Source organism: Lepidothrix coronata, unplaced genomic scaffold (assembly GCF_001604755.1).
Source record: "Lepidothrix coronata isolate B3197 unplaced genomic scaffold, Lepidothrix_coronata-1.0 Scaffold64, whole genome shotgun sequence".
NCBI classification, from domain to species: Eukaryota; Metazoa; Chordata; class Aves; order Passeriformes; family Pipridae; genus Lepidothrix; species Lepidothrix coronata.
Window position 1 is genome coordinate 2,398,515 of NW_016690244.1, and position 21,761 is coordinate 2,420,275.

General features: G+C 40.1%; 1 long non-coding RNA gene across 1 annotated transcript; it reads left to right on the forward strand.

Moving 5' to 3' along the window:
- The first annotated feature begins 4,245 nt into the window (after positions 1-4,245).
- LOC108498791 lies at positions 4,246-5,549 on the forward strand. Its single transcript, XR_001875304.1, has 3 exons — positions 4,246-4,571; positions 5,087-5,245; positions 5,332-5,549. It is a non-coding gene; the product is annotated as an uncharacterized LOC108498791 (long non-coding RNA).
- The last annotated feature ends 16,212 nt before the right edge of the window (positions 5,550-21,761 follow it).

Below are 21,761 nucleotides of genomic sequence, written 5' to 3' on the forward strand. Positions count from 1 at the left end.
CATTAAAGAACAGATACACAAATCGACTGACAATGGCCAGAATCTGCTTATTGCTTGTTACATTTACAGCACAGGTCTGGGCATTTGGGCCTTTGGTTTCTGCCACTGACAGTGTGTGACTGTCAGTAAATTATTTAACCTTTCTGTACTCAAGTTCCCTTGGCTGGGCATTTTACCAGCCTCAGAGGGGTATTACAAGATTGAACTAAGAACTGGCCTTTTGAGTTCCTCAGATAAAAAGTGTTGTCTAAGTGCCAAGCAGTACAGAAAATCTAGAGGGACTGTGCTGACATTTAGGATGTGGTTCTCATTTTCCTTACTGTCGAGCTTCACTAACCTCAACAGTTATTTCTGCTATTCATTTGCAGTCAAGAATCACACTCTTTATATTTTAAGGGGCAAGGGAGAATTGTTCTTCCAACAGGTCCATTCTGTTAGGGGGTAAAAAATGGGAAAGCCTTTTCTATTTGGCTTCCCAGTGAGGAAGAAGCACTTGTAACAAAGTATATGCATATTCCAAACATATTACTGTTTCATTTAAGAACTAATATACATCTTGGAGCAGAGATGGGTCAGCAGGGTCAAGGGCAGGCCCTTCATTTTGAATACCAATACCGTTATTTCCCTGCATTACCTTGGGCATAGGAATTACCTGCTGACACATAAATGTTGAGGGCAAATTTAACTATGCTTTGGTATGGCTCCTTTTTTTCTGCAGGGCTTTGTGAGCAGAAGTGAACAGCATGGCAGGCTGCTTTCCTTCACAGCTCCATACCCTCAGAAACTTTTGGATAAATTTATATTACTTTTATTTTTAGATTGTTTTATTATTCTTGTGGTTCCACAGTTTTTTAAAAAATAGGGGAAAAAAACAGAAAAATGTGAAACTTCAGGTTTTATTGGACTTCAGATCATCAAGTGGAAAATCAGAAAATACTTGAATGTTAACATAATCACTGATTTCGACAATGGTTTGTTCTTCTCAAACACTTCTCTAATCAGCTCAAGACACAAAGCTTTTCACTCTTTGTTGTCCCTCAAATCAGTTAACACTTTTTAGCATTTTTTTCAGCCATACATCTTTAAGCTATTGTGTTTCTACCTCACATATCATCAAGCAAATATTGTTGTCTATATCCAACTAGATCATAAGTAACTTAACTTCTTTATAAATGTGTGTGATCCTGAACGTCATTGGAATTCAGAAACAGGAATAGCAACAACACGGCTTCTTATGCACCAGATACGAAAGAAGCTGAGGGAGGGAAAGTAGACAAATGTTTCCACCGATTAAAGAGGAATTTTTCAATAACTTACACTCAGTTTAGCAGTAATGATTTGTGTGTGTTATTTGCTCCACACTGGTGCCATTTCCTGTAGCTATTGAAATGTGTGATTGATTGGATCAAGGCTAATAATATGCTCATTTATATAAGCATACACTCAGTGCTGTTCAGTGGTTCATTTTTAAATGGTTATGAGTTAAACCAGGAGATTTTTAGAGACAATGAGATATATGACTTGCCTAAAGAATGCAGTCCTTCCAAAAGAGTTGATCAAAAATAAATTAATTTCTTTTGTTTACAGTGAGTTCTAAACAAAGATATCGAATAAGTTAATTTTAGGAGCTGACATTCAGATACTCAGAGTCATTATCGTTGACAAACAGCTAAAACATAATAAGTTTGAATTATAAAATAGTGAAGAGTTTCTTTTCCTCTCCACAGCTCCAAATCACATTTTTTTCTCCCTGATATCATGTACCATTTAGCAACTTGTAAAATAACTACAGTATCCTTAAGGAATGCGAATATTGTACACAACAGATAATAATCATGATTTTTACCACTGACAGGATTCTCTATCCAAATTTTTTATGACTGAGATAGAATCTATGCATTTTTTAAACTGTTTGCATTTTCTACCTGCTTACCACTTAGTTCTATGTGTTTCTGTGTTAAATTACACTACGTCTGATTTTTTTTTTTTAACACAGTACTTGCCACAAAAAAATCAAAGTATTCTTACTTCTAGTGGAAACTCTTCTTACTTCATGTGAATATACACTAGTAAATTGAACTATTGAAGTAATCTCTATGTCCCTGTGGATTGTAAGATTACCAGACAGAAAAAAATGTATTAACTCATCCCAGCCTCATTTTTTTTTAACCTCAGCCTTCAAAAGCATTTCTCATCTCAAAAACTTCTAATAAATGCAGGTAACAACCTTGCTTCAAATTAACTTACAGGGAGTCCTGGTTGAAAAGTCTGACTCATTTATATCATATGGAGATACCATCAGTGACTTGATTAGTTTTTGATAAACCTTTTTAGGATTTAGAAAAGATGAGCTGGGTGACACAAAGGGAAAGCAGTCGAGTTAAACAGCAGCTCAAATAGGGGAACTATAACAGCCAGTATTAGAGGAGACTGACTGCGCAGGCTGTGGAAAGGGCTTATGAAACTGCATCCACTGCACTGATTCTCCCATTCACTGAGCTGTGATTAACACGGTTCCATATGAAGCTGGGGAAAAAACAAGATTTAGTAATATCTTCAAAACATATTGTTCTGAAGGAAAAATAGTCCAGTTTGGCTGGTGGGTCTAGGGTAGGTGCCAACTCAGCTAAATCATGAGCTTTCAAGCACTCCTGGGAAAGAATGTGGAAAGTCCCCTGATTTTATACAGTGTGTTAAAATAGTTCTTTTGTTTGCATCATGTTAAGATTGAATAAGATACCATCTGTGCTGAGTTTTACATCTTATAACAGGAATAATGACCATAATTGGTCTGTTATCAGCTACTTCTACTAATAAAAGAGATAGAAAGATGGGTACCACAGCAAAGCAGGCCCCTTTGTGGCTCTTGCCTGCAAAGGTTAAAAAAACACAGGAATTTGCATAGATTGGAGGCAAGAAGCAATGGTCTCTAAGAATTAGTTAAAAATAAAAAGAATTAGGAAGACTTTGAGAATAGTAACACAGTTGGGGCTTGTTTTCCATGGTAAAAAAGGCACAAGGAATCACAGATTATGTACCTATGAGTCAATTAAATGTACCCAGAATTGGCTCTGAGGCCAAATGGCATGAAAGAGCCTGTCCATGCTGTTAAATTCTCTCACTCTCCAAATCAGGGTGTCTATGTTGGAACTGCAATTGGGAGTGCTCCCTGGCCAGTGTCAACTTCTAAATTGGGCCCAGGACTTTTTCAAGATGGGCTTTCAGCCTTGGGCCAAAACTGTGCCCAGAAACATTATAAGTTAGCAGTGTGGACGACTGAGACACGGTGTCTGAGACTGTTCCTGGCCCTGCTTCATTTATCGCTGTAGATGTAGTCTCTGCATTTAGGTATCTCTCTTCTTATGTGTCTCCGATGTGTGACACTTGAACCCCACCAATTTAAAATTTGATGTAGAGATAGAAAGATTGACCACATCAGGTGCTACAGGGATGTCAATGAAAACAGGTACCATAGCATTTAAGTGAGACAAAACTCATGGTGTGAGTTACGCCTCGCATACATCCTAACATACTCTTTTTCTCTGTCTGTCTAATTTGGGCTTTTTCATTATTACTGGCTGAGCTGCTAGGACTGTTCATGAGCATATATTGGTCATTCAGAAGGTTCTTTCCCAAATGCCAGGAAAAAAAAAGTGAAAATCATACTCTCGGTGTACGTCTTCACCACCCCCCAAAAAATCGTTACTACAAACATCTCACCCAGATTCCGGTTTTGAGTTCCTTGAGTACTTGGAAACTGAGTTCACAAAGCTATAGCTTAGCCTGCTTATCAGTAGAAATCATGATGAGACAGCACTGTTGTTGTAGGTTGACCTTGGTCGGATTCTAGGCACCCACTAAAGTCGCTCTGAGCTGTGAGAGGTCACACAGGTAAAACAGACTTAACGTAGGGTTAATACTAAAATATATTACTAACAGGATAAGACCTAGAGAGTGAGAAATAAAACAGTCCTAAACACACTTTCCACCCACCCCTCCTTCCTTCCATGTTCTCCCTCCTCAACCCCACAGCAGTGCAGGGGGACAAGTCCACCCCTTGGGCAACAGGTCTTCCAAATCTGCTGTCCCGTAGGTCACTCTTCCATGGGCTGCAGGGGTACAACCTGCTCCACCATGGTCCTCACCACAGGTTACGGGGTGGCCACAGCTCTGAGTCCTTCCCCTGCTCCGTGGGGTCCCTCTCATGGGTAACAGTCCTTGATGGACCCCTCCAGCATGGGCCCCACCTTAGGCAGTAGTTCTTCCATATCTACTGTCCCTAGGGTCACTTCTCCATGGAGTGCAGGGGGGGTCTCTGCACTGCAGTCCTTCATAGGGTGAGCTGTACTGATGTGGATCCCCCACAGGGCCGTGAGTCCTACCCAGGAATAACGTGCTCTGGCATGGATTTTCCTCTCCACGGGCCACAAGTCTCTTAAAGGGCTCCACTCCATCCTGGGCCTTCCATGGGGGAAACGGCCTTCTTTCATGCATCCATCTGCTCCAACTGGGGCTCGGCTGCACTGCAGCAGGTCACCCTGGCCCCGGCCCAGCTTGACTCGGCCAGGGGGGTAAGGGAGGGTAGTGCCTGCCAGCAGGGGCCACTCTGCTGCCCTGACCTAGCCCACGGGGCACCCCTCCCCACTCCTCACAGTTCACCTTGGGGGCTTTGGCGCTGTCGGTGCTGTTCGGCTTCTCGGGCAGGATGGGCTCCAGCACGGGCTGCTCGCGAGGTGGGCCCATGGGGTCTGCAGGGCCACCCTCCGTGGGGCCGCACACTCTGGCACCAGCCCTGGCACCAGCCACCCCTTCGCAGGGGCCACAGCTCGGCTTGGCTGGCACCACCGAGAGCAGCACAGGTGGCTCGGTCAGGATGCCGCTGCCTGCTCCGGGCTAGGTATCGAGAGGCCCGGGCCAGGCCGCCGCTGCCCCTCCACCGTCTACCGCAGCGGTGGAGGCAGTGGGCCCACCCGGGAGCTCAGTCAGCTCTCCCCTGGCTCAAAAAATTCTTCTGTGCAACAAACTTGTTCTTAAATATGTTATCACAGAGGCTTAATTATTGGCTCTCCTTGGTGCTGGTGGGTAGGTGATGCCAGAGCTGTGAATATTGCAGGGAAGTGGAGGGCTGCCCCAACACAATGTCCTGCCTCTTCTATGGGAAACCTGAACAGCAAAAAAGAAGTGCATTGTTCAAGAGACAAATGTATGTTCTGTGCCAATGCAGACAGGAGTCTTTCTGCTGTAGGTAATTACATGTAATTCCAAGACTACAGCACTGTCTGATTCGTCTCAGTTCTGAATCCTTATACTTCTACTGGTACTCTTTTCCAGATGGGAGACGGAGGAACAGGAAGCCCAAGATTTGTCTAAGTAGTATGGACCATCTGTACCTAAACAGGAAATGAACTGGGTCACCAGAGCTCCAGAAAAAGGTTGTCATCATAGGGTCATCTATTTTCACCATGCTACAATGCTTCTTGTGAAATAAAATGCCTTTTGCTGCTCCCCTGGGAATCCAATTCTGTGTACTGAATAAATAAAACAGCGAAAGCAGGAACAGAAATAATTTTCTCTCTCTTTTCAGAGTCTGCAGGCTAATTTATTCTGTGTTCGTATTCCACCTTTCTTTATCTACCTTCCACATTTTCTGTATTTTCATCCATGTTTAAAACATGCTGTCTGTTTCACATGTCATTCTTTCTTAACAACATAATACTTGACATAATCTGCCCTCTGGATCCTTTCTGTGGTGTAATTATGTTATCTTTGTTGTTATTGATTTCTGTTGCTAGGGGATGGGGTCATGCCACTGCTGGCCGGTTCTTCTTTGCAGCTTAGCTGTATACTTTTAACTCTTAAAGATTTTTCTCCTGAGAACACTGAGTGCCAAGTTTTGAAGTCATAAAAAATGCCAGCAATCCCAGAGGATGATTTTGTCTGAAGAAAGATTGCAAGATTCAATTATGAAATAGGAGAACAAATAGCAATTGAGAGAAATTCTGATCTTAGCTCTTCCTTTCTGGGAGTAGAGTTTGGCCAATGAACTTTGATTTATTTCTTCAGCCCTGCAATATTATTTTTCAACAGTTTGAATGTTTCCAAGTCAAAGTATTATAGGATTTCTTTATCAGTTGAACACTTCCAACCAAATATTTTTTTTTCAAAGGGGCATGTCCTTTTGAAATACATAAACTACTTTTGCTGTTCTCTGAGTTTCTGCTTTTTTATTGCATTACATTCTTTTTTCCTTGCAGAGCAGAAATTTGGTTCCACAAAATTAAGGGACTGATGCAGAACTGTTAAGATTTGTATAATATTTGACAAAAAAAAAGGTGAAATAGCTGAGGGAGGCTTTTTAAAACAAAATCATTTCTTTCAACATAAACTGAGATTTGTTTCTATCTAGTTGGTTGATTGGTTTCTTAAGGCAACTTGAGACTGTTATGTGCTGTGCTCCTGGGTGAGATTTTCATAAACTCTTGGGGTAAAATCTGTGGCTTCAGACTTCCCACTTAATCTCTTACAGTCTTACTTCAGCATTTCCCTAAGTAGTTTGACTTCTTCCTGCCTGTCTGAGAGCCTGCTCAAGGATTTTGGAAGTTGGAAGCTCAGCTACTGTGGCCTACAGATTGTTTGCCTATCTGTGAGGTGCCAGATGGGTGCAGACAGGCTATGCCAAACCCTTGTACTTGGTCTGCTTCAGCCTGTTCTGGGCTTTGCAGCTGGCTAAACTGCTGAGCCCCAGCTGATGTGCTCTGTGGTTGGAAAGAGCTGCCATAACATCATGGCAGGCTCTGTGGAGCTCTAAAATGGTTCACCTGACATCTTCAGATAATTGTGACATATAATAGCAGACTATTTTAAAGGGTTTTTAGCACACTATTTTACCATATCTTGTCTATTGTTTTCTTTTCTTGTACGAGGCTGCCAGTCTTCACCCAGTATTCAGTAATTTTAACACCTAAGATTCTGTAATTAAACACAACTGATTTGATATGTGGCAGAAGGAAGAAGACCCTTTTCCAAACCCTTTCTTTCTGTTTGTCCTTGAAATTTGGATATTACAGATGTGTCTCTTGGAGAGAGTCTCAGAATTGTGTTCCCTTGTACACAATAAATACCCACCTTGTAATGAATCTGGCATCAGAATCTGTAGTTATATTTAGGTCTGTATCTGTGTTTCTGGCTTGAGCAGGGAAACATTTATCTCTTCCCTTTACCTAAGATCACTTTTCTTGTAAGAAATACCATTGTGCTTTCTGTATTAGTATGCCTTTCAGACTGCTCTTCTCACTTTGGTGATGAATATGTAGGTGAAAATAGCAAATATATCTGCCATCAAATTGCCTACAGGAAAGGGGGAGTAGTCTCAGAAAGTGACTTTTGAACTTTTAAACCCAAAGAGTTTTCACCAGATGCTTTTTCTTATTCCAACATAGCCTGAAATATATCCTAAGCTGAATGTTCTTGTGCTAAGGCAAAATGCACTACTTACAGCTTACGTGGTTCTTGAAGGAATCATGAGCATTGTGTCATTCAGTGCAGTCCTACTCTGCACATACACTCACACATATACACATACTGCTTTCCTGTAAGGAGACACTGGTTTCTGCAACAAGTCACAGCATGACCCTGGTTTGAAAGCTGGATAACCATGGGTACATATAGGATAAGTGTATGAACACCATCACCTCGTTGCTGGCAACCTGTAAACAGCAAGAAGCCAAATACACATACTTTTTTTGCCTCTGTGAACTTTGCTTTTCCCAAGTCCTTTCCGTCTGTCTGCCTTAGGTGTTGTAGACCTCATGTTCAATGAAACAGCCAACAAGAGAGGTCATATGTTCTAGATGCATGTCCTTTTCCAGGTGCTTGTTACACGCACTAGAAGCAAACTATTACTGAGAAAATGATTTATGAAGAAATATCCTAGGAACATGACACAAAACAATTGGTGGGCAATTTTTATGTGAGCAAAAATATAATGTTGTCAAATACTCATGAGAGGAACAGGGGAAAGGATTAATGTCTGCAGAGGGCTCTGCCTTTTTCAAATGCAAACAGTTGCATAGTAAATAGCACTTTTTTTAAACCTCATAAGGTTAAAGTCTTACTTTCTGTTAGAAGATCCCTGTGGTAATGCCAGCCACCCTTTACGAGCTCTGTAGGAACAACATATTTAGTTACAGCTGTCAGAGACAGATTCTTTTCTGCCTGCTCCTTCTCCTGCTGGCAGAGTTCCCAGACTGGACCCATTTGGCTGTCAACTTGTTCACCTGCATCAGCCAAGAGTGTGCAAAGGCATCCCAGAGCACTTGACTCCAATCTTCCACAAGGTGAGAATAGCTCCATGACAGACACTCTCAGCACGCAGTCTCTCAGCACCAGGGATTGCGAGTGTGAGATTCCCCTTCACACTATGTGGAGTCATACACAGTTCCTGACACAACGTGCAATGAGGATGCCCTCCAGCTGCCTGATTAGTACTGGAGCCAGCCAAATCATTGAGCACTTACCTCAGCAATTTCTGTTCCTTATGAGCTTAATCCTAAGTAACTGAACATTATTTTTCTACATATAATATAATAAATGCTAACAAGTGATGTGCATGGGAGAAAATGGGGTGAAGCAGAACTATTTGCATATTTGTACAATATTGATTTAATCTGCTTAAATTGTTCTCTTATTTAGAAAGATCTTGTTTGGTTCAGATCAACCTGACAATATAAATATAAATCTGCTCATCTATGCTGTAATCCAAGTCTTCATTCAAGCCCCTTGAAGCAGAATTTACACCCTGAGCAGTCTTGGTTGTATATCCATTACCTTTTACACCTTAATTTACATTCATAGTTTATCCAGCAATAAGGAAGTTTTTTAATATAAAATCTACATCCTTGGGTAATCCACTAAAAACACTTATTTACAGCTAGAGCAACACAGAAAGGGATTACTAATAGCTTTCCTTTCCGTACTACTGCTGCAGGCAGAAAAACAATTGAATTAAATTTGGCTTTATGTGCTGTCTAATCAGATGATTCCAGGATTACTGACTCTCTTTGGCTGTTATGGCTGTGAATACAAAGAACTGGTCAGTTTTGCAGTGTTGCATTTGTACTCCTGCCATTGAATTCATTCAAGGCATGGTTTGTGAGGTGGTAAGAATAGAATTGGAAAGGTTTGGGAGTCAAGGGAAGAACGTTGGACAGCTGGGGTTGATTTGGATTGGTACAATTCCATTGGGTCAATAAGATTATCTGAGTGATGATTCAATACAAAATTTGGCCATAACACTTAGATTCAAGAAAAACGGTGTCCCCAGTTCTATGGAGACTAAGAGGGTCACATATTGGGGTTTTTTGTACATTATCATTCTTTTTTTTGATGGCTTTTTGAGGGGGGGGAACTGTTGGCATGGTATTATGTGTTTGTAGAACCAGTCTGTTTTGTACAGGTTCTATACCCATGGGAAAAAGCAGTCATTTCTTTTACTGTAATTGCATGGCTTGCATGGTGTACAACAGTTTCAATGACAGCTTTGCAAATGCAGTCTTGGACTTTCTGAACCAGGTATGGAATTTACTGAGGAAGGTGGTATAGGCATTTGGATTACATCCTTGAGCTATTGCTTTGCAGAATGTATTTCCAGTCTGATCTGGAATCCTGTGGTGTGCTCAGCATCGTAGAAGAGATACATGCATACAGCCTTGTGCTTCACAGTGATTTTGAAGAGAGGGGAATATGTCAAAACTGTAAATGGCTTTATTTTAACCTTCTCAGCCACCCAGCTGCAACTGTCCAGCCTCCAGTTCTCATTTCCATGGGGTTTTATTAGTTCTGTTGTAGAATCCTGATTCTACGAATACTGGAGTCCTCCTGCCTGAGCTGGCAATGGCCAGTGCTAAGGGGTAGTTTTCCTTTCTTTCTCTGTACTCTTTTGAGCATTTGGGGTTACACAGAAGGCACTGAGCTAGTCATCAAAGACCTAGTCTTCAAGCCCTTCCTTAATTTCTGCTCATTACTGACTCAAGCAAGGATCAGTTGACTTCCTTGAGTTCAGCCTCAGCAAAAAAAAACAAATTAAGGACTTGGCCTCATGTCTGATGTCATACTCCATTTCCTTTCACGTTAACTGTCCATTTTTCAGGTAGTGAAACTGCAGTAGAGAAGGTGGAGAGGACTTGTTTTGAACATGGATTCTTCAAGTTATCAAGCATTGCCGGTGTGCTTTTTTCCACAAGACAAAGTAGATGTGGGTTCTTGAGAGAGCTGTGAGAAAATGACAATCGTGTCACTAGCATGTAAGAACCCAGTGGGGAAATTGGTACTAGTTTCTTTGAATACACGGAATATAGGCAGTTATTTGAACAAGTGATTACTCATAAAAACTCTGCAGTCCTCTTTAGAGCTCTTTATCTTATCTGCTGCAGGTCATGATGGCATTTCCTGGCTCAAAGAGGACCCCAAAATGCCACAGGATAAGATAAGTGCTGTTTCCTGCCCTGGCACGCCCAACACTGCCTGCCATGCCCTCAAGGGCAAGCAAACTTTGTCTGTTCTTTGGAGATATATATATATATAAACACATATAAAAACATACTTATATATGTATATATGTAGACAATAGATAGCTTCTTTATCACTGTTTGTTGAGTCAATTAATTCTCCATTTGGGAATGAAATTTTAATTCAAATAAATTAATAACATGGAGTGACAATCCCATTTTTCCCTCTCAGTGTTGTCAGGGAGACTTAGCTGACTCCAAATTCTCCTTTTTGAGGTCAGAGTCTTAGGCAAGAGCAAAGCCTCCCTCAGGCTATGCTCCATTCTTGCATATTTAGGCTCTAAAAAAAAGATAGAAAAAGACTTAGTCTTCTAGATCTCCTACTCCCAACTGCTTCATGAGTGCTCTGAAAGGGTTTTGCCCTTTCCAATTCTAGTTAGCATCTCTGATTCAAAAGACCAAACAAATACATGATTGTTCCATAGATATGTCTGCCTCAGTTGAATGTCATTACTGGAATGCTGTCAGAGTAGATATCCTGTAGTTTCTTTGAGACAGATGCATTCTGTCTGTGCCAAATATACTGGCAAACACGCAAACACACACAAGTACACACTCACGCAAATACATTTGTGAAGGGTTCTCAAGCAGCCTAGCTGCTTGCAAATATCAAAGATAGCTAAGGAAGCAGGGCATTCAATAATCCTGGGCAACCTCAACAGATGATGTTATTGTAGATCCTAACAAAGAGTGGACAGCAATGAAATTCTCTGTGTCCCTCCACAGAAGTGACATTCGCCTCTGTGAGAAAATAACTTTTGGTTCTACAGCTCAGCGAGTGAGGTTTAGAGCAACGTGAAACATGCACCTTCCCTTCAGATAACAGGTTTCAAAGTTTTTTCAGGCTGAGTAAAATATTCATAGTTACAGTTACTTATTTTCAAGATTCTTTTGTTTAAAAAGCCCTTTGGTAATTTCCAGCAGGCACAAACCAAAACTTGCAAGAACAACCACGTGCTTTTTAATGGCTTGCTGCAACTCTATTTTTACACGTTTGAATTTTGATAGGAAATGCTCTAAATGGCCTTAGTTACCTCATTGGTATTTGCCATATGTTGCTTTTTACATCCTGTTTCACATTGTTCAACTATTAATTAACTTTACAGGGGGACCAAACATGATGGGCTTCCTCCCACCCCAACTGCCCAATCTGTTGTTTCATTAGGACTCAATTTTTCACAGCTCTTTCTTCCTTCAGCACAACTCTCCTTTTGGCTATTGGCTTCTGTTCGTCATTTCTGTTTTCCCCTTAGTACCTGTAAATACCCTGGGTACAAAAGAAAAAAGTAACTGAAAGATTCTGAGACTACTTTGTGCTGCATGGGCTCTGCCTTTTCTTCCAGTCTGCAAGAAACAGTTCACCAGCAGAGTTTCAGCTGGTGTGAATTCCTGAAACTCCATTGCCCTTCAATGGAGCTGCAATGATATAAACCAGCAAAAGATCTGGTGACCTTTGGCTTCTACTTATTTTTTCAGCTACAAAATCATCATGAAACCTGTACCAGGACATAGATGAAGTGAGGAGCAGCAACTCTATAGATAAAAGTTCAGGATCCATTTTAATGAAACTGACTGGAGCATCACTGTGATATTGTTATTAATCGCACTATCAGTTTGGAGCTCCATCCTGCTTTTCCTCGGTTCAATCAGAAAAGTCATGCTGCTCCTGTAAACCAAAATCAGGCCCAACCTGAGGATGGGAATAAATACCAGTCCAATTCTTTAATGAGTCTTCAGCCCATGAATCTCTAAGTTGTTTCACTTACATCAGTGGTAATTACTCCATCTGTAATGAACACAGCTCCCACTAAGCATGGGGGGTTCATTGAAAAGCAATTAATCTTCCTCACCAGAATTTTGCCCATAATCAGATGACTCAGCTTTTTAATGGAATTTAAGAACCAATGCTGTACAAATAATAACTTTCATTTACATCAAAGGAAAAGTCAAACCTACTTCATCCATTTTTTTTATAACCTGCCCTGTTCCTTAACAAATCCTAAGAAGGAAACAAATAGTCTACATAAATGACTTTTAGGCTACCTGTGTCCCCACCTGGGGATAGGTCTATTTTTATATACGTATGTTTATCTATTTAAACATATTTGTGTATATATTTTTACCTATTTATATTTATGTGGTTGGGCACATGTGCCAGCACACAGAGAAAGGAAATGGATGGATCACAGAAAAGGGAGGCATAATTTCCATCTGCAATGTAACGTACATGTAAAATTTGTGGAATGCAGAGTGTTTCAGGAAAAGAAGGACAGGCCAGAACTTTTCGAATTTTTGTGTTCGGAGAAAGTTTAAAATTGTTATTTATTGTCTTTCAACAAAACTGTTATCTATTGCAACTACTTCACAACTAGTGAGGAAATACTACATATTCCTTCTTTATCTCTAACAAAGGCAAGAAGAGTATAACCTAACTCCAGAGAAAAGGAGCAGTTTACTAAAACAGCTTATTTTTCTAAAGTGTCAGACATCTGACCACAACTTACTTTGAATGGTACTTACAGACTGGATCTTTCTGGATATTACCCATATGAAATGCTTTGTTGATTCTCCCAGTGCTTGGGCATAGATATTTGAAAAACATGGTTGTGGATAAGATGGTTCTGTGCAGCATGCTGATCACCACAGGATCTGAAAATCCAACTCCACTTGTTAGCAGACTGCTTCAGTACCAAGATAGTAAAAAATCACAGGTTCTGTTGCCTTACCACAGGCATTGACAGACAGAAACAAATGCATCTTAAAATAACCTCAGGAAGGCACAGCTTTGTTATTTTGTTTTCTTTTCTGTGCAAGAGAAGAACATTTTACTTAATTACTTGGCCACAAGTGAAATTAAACTTCTCTGTTAAGTTTTTTGCAAAGTGTGTCTGAGAAGTGGTGCAGCACAGAGGCAGGATCAAGTACTACCTCTCTGGGAATGCTCTGGACACAAAAAAACGCAAAGATTTTGTGGGTTCTTCAATTTGCAAGCAACATCCTGTAGAGCTATATTGCTCTACCTTGTTTGCAGCAAACAGTAGAACATTAGAAACTTTCTGAGAAGAAAAGAGTTTTCAGTTTCTCAGACATCAGCATTGCTTTTGCTAAGCAGAGGCATGGCTCATTCCAGCAGTTCTGTGCTGGAGTTCATATTTTATTGATTTACATTCAGCATAAGCATTCTAGACACATTGCAAAGTGAATTTTATACCACACGTAGATTGTTTGGTTTCTTTCAGAAGCGTTTGCTTAATTAAAGTGTGCTATGCCATAAGGTTGTTCAATGCCTACCTTCCACACCATATTTCTGCCTCTTACTTGCTGTTACAAGCTTCACAGTTGAGCATCCATGCCTTATCTTGTATCTCTTTCAGTGGGAAGAGTTGCTAGAGAGGCTATGTTCTTGTCCAAGAAAGAATACTCAGATCCTTCTTCTTAGCTTAACTTTTTCTCTGCCTTACAATCAACACTTGGAAAAGTACAAGTGTTTCAGAATGTTGTTTAACTTCAACATAATTGAGAAAAATATACTTTGCTATCTGGGAGTTTGGAGAGTGCAGAGACTGGTAGCTAAAAGCTACCAACAGCCCAGACCAATTATTATCTGTGTTTTAGACAAAAACCAATGAAACTCCAATTAGGAAAACAAGGCTTGAATTTTCTGAGTTAGTCTAAATAACTCTGAGAACTAGATTGCTCAGCCTCAGTGAATATACTAAATCAATTTCCACAAACCTCTGCTTTTACAGACACTTCTGGTTACTATATTCAAACCCAGAAGCTCTTTGTTATTTAAATCATAACTATGGAATTGTATTTCACTTTTTTCATAAAACCACAATAAAGTATGTGATTCTAACAAAAATAAAAGCAGGTGGAGTATGAAGATGGAGCTAATTTTTAACACCTGTAATCACAGAACTCTTTCCTTTTAAGATATTTATGTGATTGGGGCACTGAAGAAATAACAGTCCATAAAATTGAATCAACACTCTTTAAATCCAATAGGTAAAGTTAGTTTACGTGCAAAATAATCTACAAAATCAATTACCTACACAGTTTCTGTTTGGCTGTTTATATTAACTGCATTCATTTAGAGGAAAACTTATCTCTGGGTAGATCAATATAATTCCCTAGAAGTCTGCTGAACTACTCAGAGACTGGAGTCGGTCCTTTATGTGTCGAATGTTAGTGATTCAAGCTTTAGTCTGGAAAGTATTGGTAGCTACCACAAGGATTTTCCACCTGCATTTTGCTGCTGTATCTCCTAGCCTACACCAGTGATAAGAATAGCATCTGATAAGGCCTGTCTGTGACTTTGAGGTCTGAGTTTGCCAAGGAGTTGTAGTGCTGGAAAAGCCCCTGAGAGTTCTGGCTGACTCAGTCAGGAAATTCTCTTCAGTAGCTTGTGCTGCAATGTCAGCTCTGCATCCAGCTCATACACTATGGGCACTATACATCTCACTTGCAAGCAAGGAACCTACAGCCATTGTACTACAAGGTGGAGAAATCTCAAATCTATCCTCAGCTTAAGGAGAAAGAAAGACCTCACAGGCTGGGAGAGGATATTCAGCAGTTCTTAAATTTCCACATGGAAAGTATTTGTAAAATCATTGGATGAAAGGGACTGTTATGGTATAGTTTAGCACACCAATATTTTTTAGAATATCAAGCATATATATTGGTATGTTCCAGATGTGGACCATAGAAGAGAAAGAACATTAAATTTATGATGTGAAAGCTTCTTCATTGACACAGAATTCTCTACATTTCTGTTTGACCACTGTGTAAGTTCAGGATTTTCTAAGTGCGTTCTGTGCCCTCCTTTTAACACTCAATCTTCTTAGATGATCCAGAAGGTCATCTAAGGAGGCCTAATAGTCTCTAGTGACATGTGGTGACAGGGAGGCGTGTATATCTGCAACCTCATGATCTCCTCCTAAAGCAGAAATTATTACAAACCACTCCACACCAGTGGTTTTGATGTCAGTATCAAACAAAAGGATGTGGGTCAAATTCCTCTTCACTTGTCAATGGGAGGATTGTCTATAAAGAAGAAAGGCCTTTGAAGGAAATGAGCAAAATCATCAGCACTGGTGAATATAGAGTGGGCAAGCACATTCTCTCAAAATTAATTTTTAAAGACGAAATGCCCAAAAAACTTCAAATTTGATGTCAATTAATCTAATCACAAAGTACAAAATATTTCAGTTGTTTACTGTATTGGCATACAGTGGCTATTTTCTGCTGCCTCAGCACTGTGGTATAGTTTTTATGCATCCTCCCCCAACTTGATTATCTTTTTTCTTGCTGCTTATGAATTGTTTCAAACTAACATACTTCATCAGCTATATCCCCCACAAAGGAATTGATGTGCAGCTGGAGCAAATGAGGCAGTAGGATGAGAAGTAGTGCTAGAGGAAGAAAATACATTGCAACCAACATGAGGCCCATATTGACAGGTTGCTCAGGGCTTTGTCCTACCAGATATGCCCCGTCTCTACTGCTTCATTATTCTCGTAGAAAATTTAGATTTTTTACATCCAAGAAAAATCACCTAATTCTGATTTATGTTTGTTGTCTCTTATTCTGCCACTATTCACCTCAGCAAAGAGCCTTACTGTTCTCAATAGCCTCTGTAGGTACTGAGGGCAGCAGGTCTCTAAAGCCATCCCATCTCCAGGTTGAACTAGCCCCACTCCCTCAGCCTCTCCTCACAAGCCAAGTCCTCTAGCCATAGTTGCCTCAGGAACTCTCTGCTGAACCCAGTGCAGCTTATTAACAACATTCATACACTTGGCAGCCCAGAGGGGAACCCAGTATTCCAGATATGGTCAAGCAAACGCCTAGCAAAAAGGAATAACTACTTCCCCCATCTGCTGGCTGTGCTCCTGCTGACACAGCCCAGGGCACTCTTAGCCTCCACCCCTGCCAGGGTCCTGCTGGCTCAGGTTCACCCAGCTGTGCCCCAGGGTCTCGTGCTCTGCTCCACAGAGCTGCTCTCCAGCCAGACGATCCCAAACTGTTTTGTGTTGGGTGTTAGTCTGTCCCAGACACAGGGCAGGGCATTTGTCCCAACTGAATTTCGTGAGCTTTTTTGTCAGCTCTCCTGTCTAGCTCCTTTTGAATGACAGCCCTGGCCTTGAGCACACCAGCTGCATCACCCCTCCCATAACCCTCCCCCTCAGTTCACTGTAAACTTGAGCCTAATTCTGTCTCCTTCTCCAGATCCAGGCCAGGGACTGCCACTTGTAACCATTTACAAACAGTTGTGAGTAACTTTTTTCCATCCTTGCTTAATTAAAAGCTAAAATTGCAAGTGCTTGGGAAAAACAACAACAACAAAAACCCAAACAAACCCCACAAAACTTGAACAGTAAATCTGTCCAAACACAATGTTTCCAGAAAACTTGTTGCAAGATGGTCTAAAGAAAATAAAATTAGGCTGCCAAGACATTTTGTAAGGCAGAAGGAATTGCTGGAGTGATTTTTCACTTATGGTTTAGCTCAAAAGTACCTCCAGAAACAAATATAGAGCAGTGTCAGCATACCCAAAACTGAATTGGAGACCTATATAATAAAAAGCATAACCTGTGTGAGTGGCAGGACTCTGATCACAGAGCAAAAATTCACTCTGGTCTAATTGTATTTTTGCTTATCTTTGCGCCCAACTCTCTGACACTCATGTGGCCCTGACCTCAGAAATTGTTAGGCAGGATATTTCATTGGAAAAAAAGCAAAATAAGACATTCTTTAAAGGTAGAATCTCTTTATGCTACTAAAACACACACACAAAGAGGCAAAATGCCAAAAATGTCATATTTAAAGCACAAAAGATGCAGAGCCAGAAATTCCCTGGCTTCGTTAGAGGTGTGAGTATTGCTATGTAGTTTTTACTCTGAGCTTTGGCTCTGTTGTCACTCAGTTGTCATCTTTATTCATAAGCTCAGAAATTCTGCTGAGTGTGTCAACTGCCTCTTTGCTTCTGTGGCCAAACATGCTTTCTTCTGGTTTAGGAATATTCCTTTCAGATCTTCTCTCTGACAATAAGTTCTTGTTCATTTGTTGGCTTGATTTTTCTAAAAGAATGTGACAGGTAAGCTTGTGAAAGTAAAGAATTCTTCCTCTTAACTCTTCCATAGTTTTTCATTTGGCATCTTGTGTGCACAATTAACAGGTTAGCTGACATGATAGTTTCTTCTTTTTTAATAACTGGTTCAGCTTTAATAGTCAGAATTTTGTGATTTTGTCCTACTATTCCGCCTTGAGTGTCTGTCGTCTTCAGGGTAGCTCTCTGGGCTTCTATTCCATGAGACAATGTGCCACGTTAAGATACTCGGCTACTTGTTCCATACACATAACACAGCTTAGCTTTGAGTAGACACTAGTTTCGGAAATGGAAGCAGCAGAGCTACATCAGCCCAGCATTAAGCCCAGGCTAGTTAACCCCCCTGAGAATCTCACCACATTACCTAAATCTTTCCAGCATCATAGGTCACACCTTGTTTTTCCTCCTCTTAAATGCGTGGTATGGCTGCTTGGTGTCTGAGCAGCATTCTTGAGCATCACTCCAGCGTGTCCCCATTAATTGTATGTAACTGGGAGTATCTTCATGACCATTGTCATAAAGTTTCCCATTCTTATAGCCCATACTCTTTTGGCACCTGGCTTGTTATTTGAGCCAGCACACTTAGCAGAAGAGAGACACGATGAAGCAAAAGCAAAACAAGAATGGCTCTATTATTTGTAGACCTCAATAGGAAAAGTACGCCACCCCTTAGAGAGCTACTACACAGAGTGGCAAAACTACCTTTGAAGATACCATCAGCACAAGTTTGTCAGCTTGTACACTCTCTATACAAGCATAATAATGATGGTTGAGCCCAGTAAACTTTTAGAAACCATCTGCAAGGATGGCTGATATTGCTGCCTTTGTTTTGATGCTTTGAAGGCTGTCATTGGGGGTTTGGGGGGTTTATTTTTGTCAGCTGCTTTCCTCTGATAAAACAATTGTAGGCAGAATTCAGTTGGAGCAGATGAGAAGAAAGAACATCAATGATGGTGATATCCACCAGGGCAGAGGTAGCTCAAGGTCACACCATTCAGACAGGGTCCAAGAGCCTCCTCTGCTCTGAACACAGCTGGCCCATCTCCCGAATCAGCCATGTGAGCCAATGAATGGTGAGCTCACAGTATCCAAGTTGCTGTCAGTCCTGTTCCGGTGGTTCCTCTATGTGGACTTAATATTTTACTGTCGCAAAATATTTACTGTCGTAAAATATTAAGTAAATAGCCTAAGCCAATGTCAATAATTTCTGGTTAATGTGTATTTTTGCAGTTGTAGAGCAAAATGTAGCAGTATACAACTAAGCCATTTTTATTGTTTACCTAAGAAAGCTCAGTTTAGAGGCAAAATCTCTTTTTTCTAAATTTGGTCCCGAGTTTATCCATCTTTCCATATGAAGCATGTGAGGTACCAAGAGGCCTTAAGCTTTCTAAAGGCAAAGACATGGCTGGCGTAGATTTATATTGTTCATTGAAAACTAATGGAGCTAATGTGATGCTTGCTAGCTCAGGATCAAACCCCCAGACTCAGTGGAGGATTTTACTAAAATTAGAAACACCAGGTGTGTTACTGATGTATCTCCAAGTTGCTTGTAAATAGTTTGCAGATGTTAAAACATTCATGACTTGCAGCATCTGAGTTTGAGGTCCAGGTATTGTCCACTGTGGTCTCAGAAGTAAGATAGGAGGAGGACAGAACTAGAGTGTCCAATGTGCTAATGGAAAAAGAAAATATTACTGAGGACAGGATTCAGGGAAAAGTGCAAACATGAGAACATAAAAATGGCAGAGGAATTTCATGTCCACTGATGTGAGAGAGACTTATCTTTGAAACAAGGCATTTAGCTCACTTAGCTAGTAAATGTTGCAGTGGCAGAAGCAGACAGCGTCCAGTTTTAACTGATTATCACGTCTTTAAAAATATTTAGGGGGAGCAGACACAGTACTTGCTTAAATACTGCATAAGATACCATTTATCAAAAAGAAATAGATGCCATTCGACATCTGCTGTAATTGCTATGATGGAAATGGCAATATATAAGTATCAGAAGAAAGGGTGCCACATTTTTTAAAAGCTTACACCTATTTTATGTATTTCTAATGGCCAATGAATAAATGATGTGACATACATTTTACATATCTGTGAAGTAATGAATTTGAGATTAAATCACACATAATAATTTTTAGGTGCCAGATACATTTAATATACTGAGGGTATAATTGCTTTGATGTGAAGTATGAATATAATTACAAATATGCTGAAGAGTCCATGGGAGTACTTTCTATACCTGTAGAAAATTATTTGGCTCTAGCAGTAGACCAACCATAATACATGAAGAGTAGACCCATAGCCCTCACCCCATGTTTAGTTGTTTAGAGGTTTAGTTCATCTTGTAGACCTCCAGTCTTTAAAATCAAGTGCTAAATATTCTTGATTTTACCTGAACCTGCCCCTGCTTGCTACTATAGTCTTCAACATTTGCCACTTCAAGACACACATGAACACAGCTGAGCATGTTCATAAATCAGTGATGAGTAATTTAAAAATTAATAATAATGAACAAATTACATGAACTTCTTCCTACTAAAGAGAACTCCCCTCTGTTAATCAGTTACAAGTGTTGTTGAAATAGTAATAAAAAATTTATTTTTTCTTCCAAACAAACTGTCTAATTTTTTTTTTACTCACTAGAAGGAAATGAGATAATCTTTAAATCATGGACATTTTTAGTCATTTTTTGACTCTTAAGGAGAAAGTGCATTATCTGCCAGGCAGATGAATCTTTCATCAAAGAATTTCAGATGTGATTTTTTTTTTCTTAATATAATAAGACACTATGCATTTTGTCCTCAGTTCTCTGGAAGAGATCTCAAAGAAGTGATTAATATCAAACTGAATGACTGACCAACCATCTGCCAATTCCAGCACATTCAATACAACTGATGCTTTATTCAAATACAGAGTACAGACTCTGCCACCAGAAGAATTGATTTAGCTCAGATGGGAAGGCAAGAATAATCTGTAATTATACATACAGTGAGACCTGCTCATATAAGACTTCGATGCAGTAAAAGTGTTTTTCTGCTATAGTAAAGGAGAAAATATAGCAGGAAACTTTCAGTGCCTTGCAACAAATAAGATTCAAGGCAAGTCATACAGAATCTTTCCTTGCCAAGAAGTTGTCTGGTGAAGGGGAAGAGTTATCTCATTACAGAAGGTTTTGCTATTTAAACCCATATATTCAGAGATGTTAAAAGGATTAAACACTCAAATCTGATTTATTTTGGTGGACTTGGGCAACAAAATCCTCAGGCAACACTTAACTCACATGTTTTGACATCACAGAAGGCAGCTGCAGGGACAGGAAGCTATCTAACAAAGGGAGAGGAAATCCTGAGTTGTTTGGTTCAGTAGAATACAAATGAAGAAGACATTATACTGAATAAGGAATCAAAGCTTGCAGAAGACATTTTGTGTCAGCTTCTGACCACTGACTTGGTGACAGCCTATAAATCAACTCCTAAGTCAGCTGCAAAGCCACGTGAGCCTTTCTACAACCTTGGGAGATCTATAGGTCTGCACTACATTTTTCCTCTATTGATTTGCTTAGCTGCAGGAGGATGTGTTAGAATCCTGTCTGGAAACAATGGGAGAAAATCCTCGCATGTGTTAGCATTTCTGTATTTACACAGAAAGTGTCCTCAAGCCACTATGCAGGATGAGAGTTAAAGTTAAAGGAAACAGGATTTCTCAAAGTAGGACTTTCATGGCTGATTGTAGAGACTCTAGTTTTGATAGTGAAAAAAAATTGTAATAGAGATCAAAATTAAAAAGGACAGATCAGAGAATACCTACCTTTTCCTTTTTTTTATTTTGTTTGTCTCTGTTAACATATTGCTACTCTGCCACATGACACGGACAGAAGAGTCATATTAACCAGGATGATTTATATAGTATAGAATTCTGGAAACAGGCAGAAAGCACTCAAACTTTCACAGAAGTGAAAGTGATAGTTTATTTATTCTTCAGAATCTTAGAACCTCTGCTTTGATATTGCACAGAGCCAGCCACTCAGAAGTTGACTTTGAGTCACAACAGCTCTAGGATGTAAGTTAAGTTGCAGCTCAGGA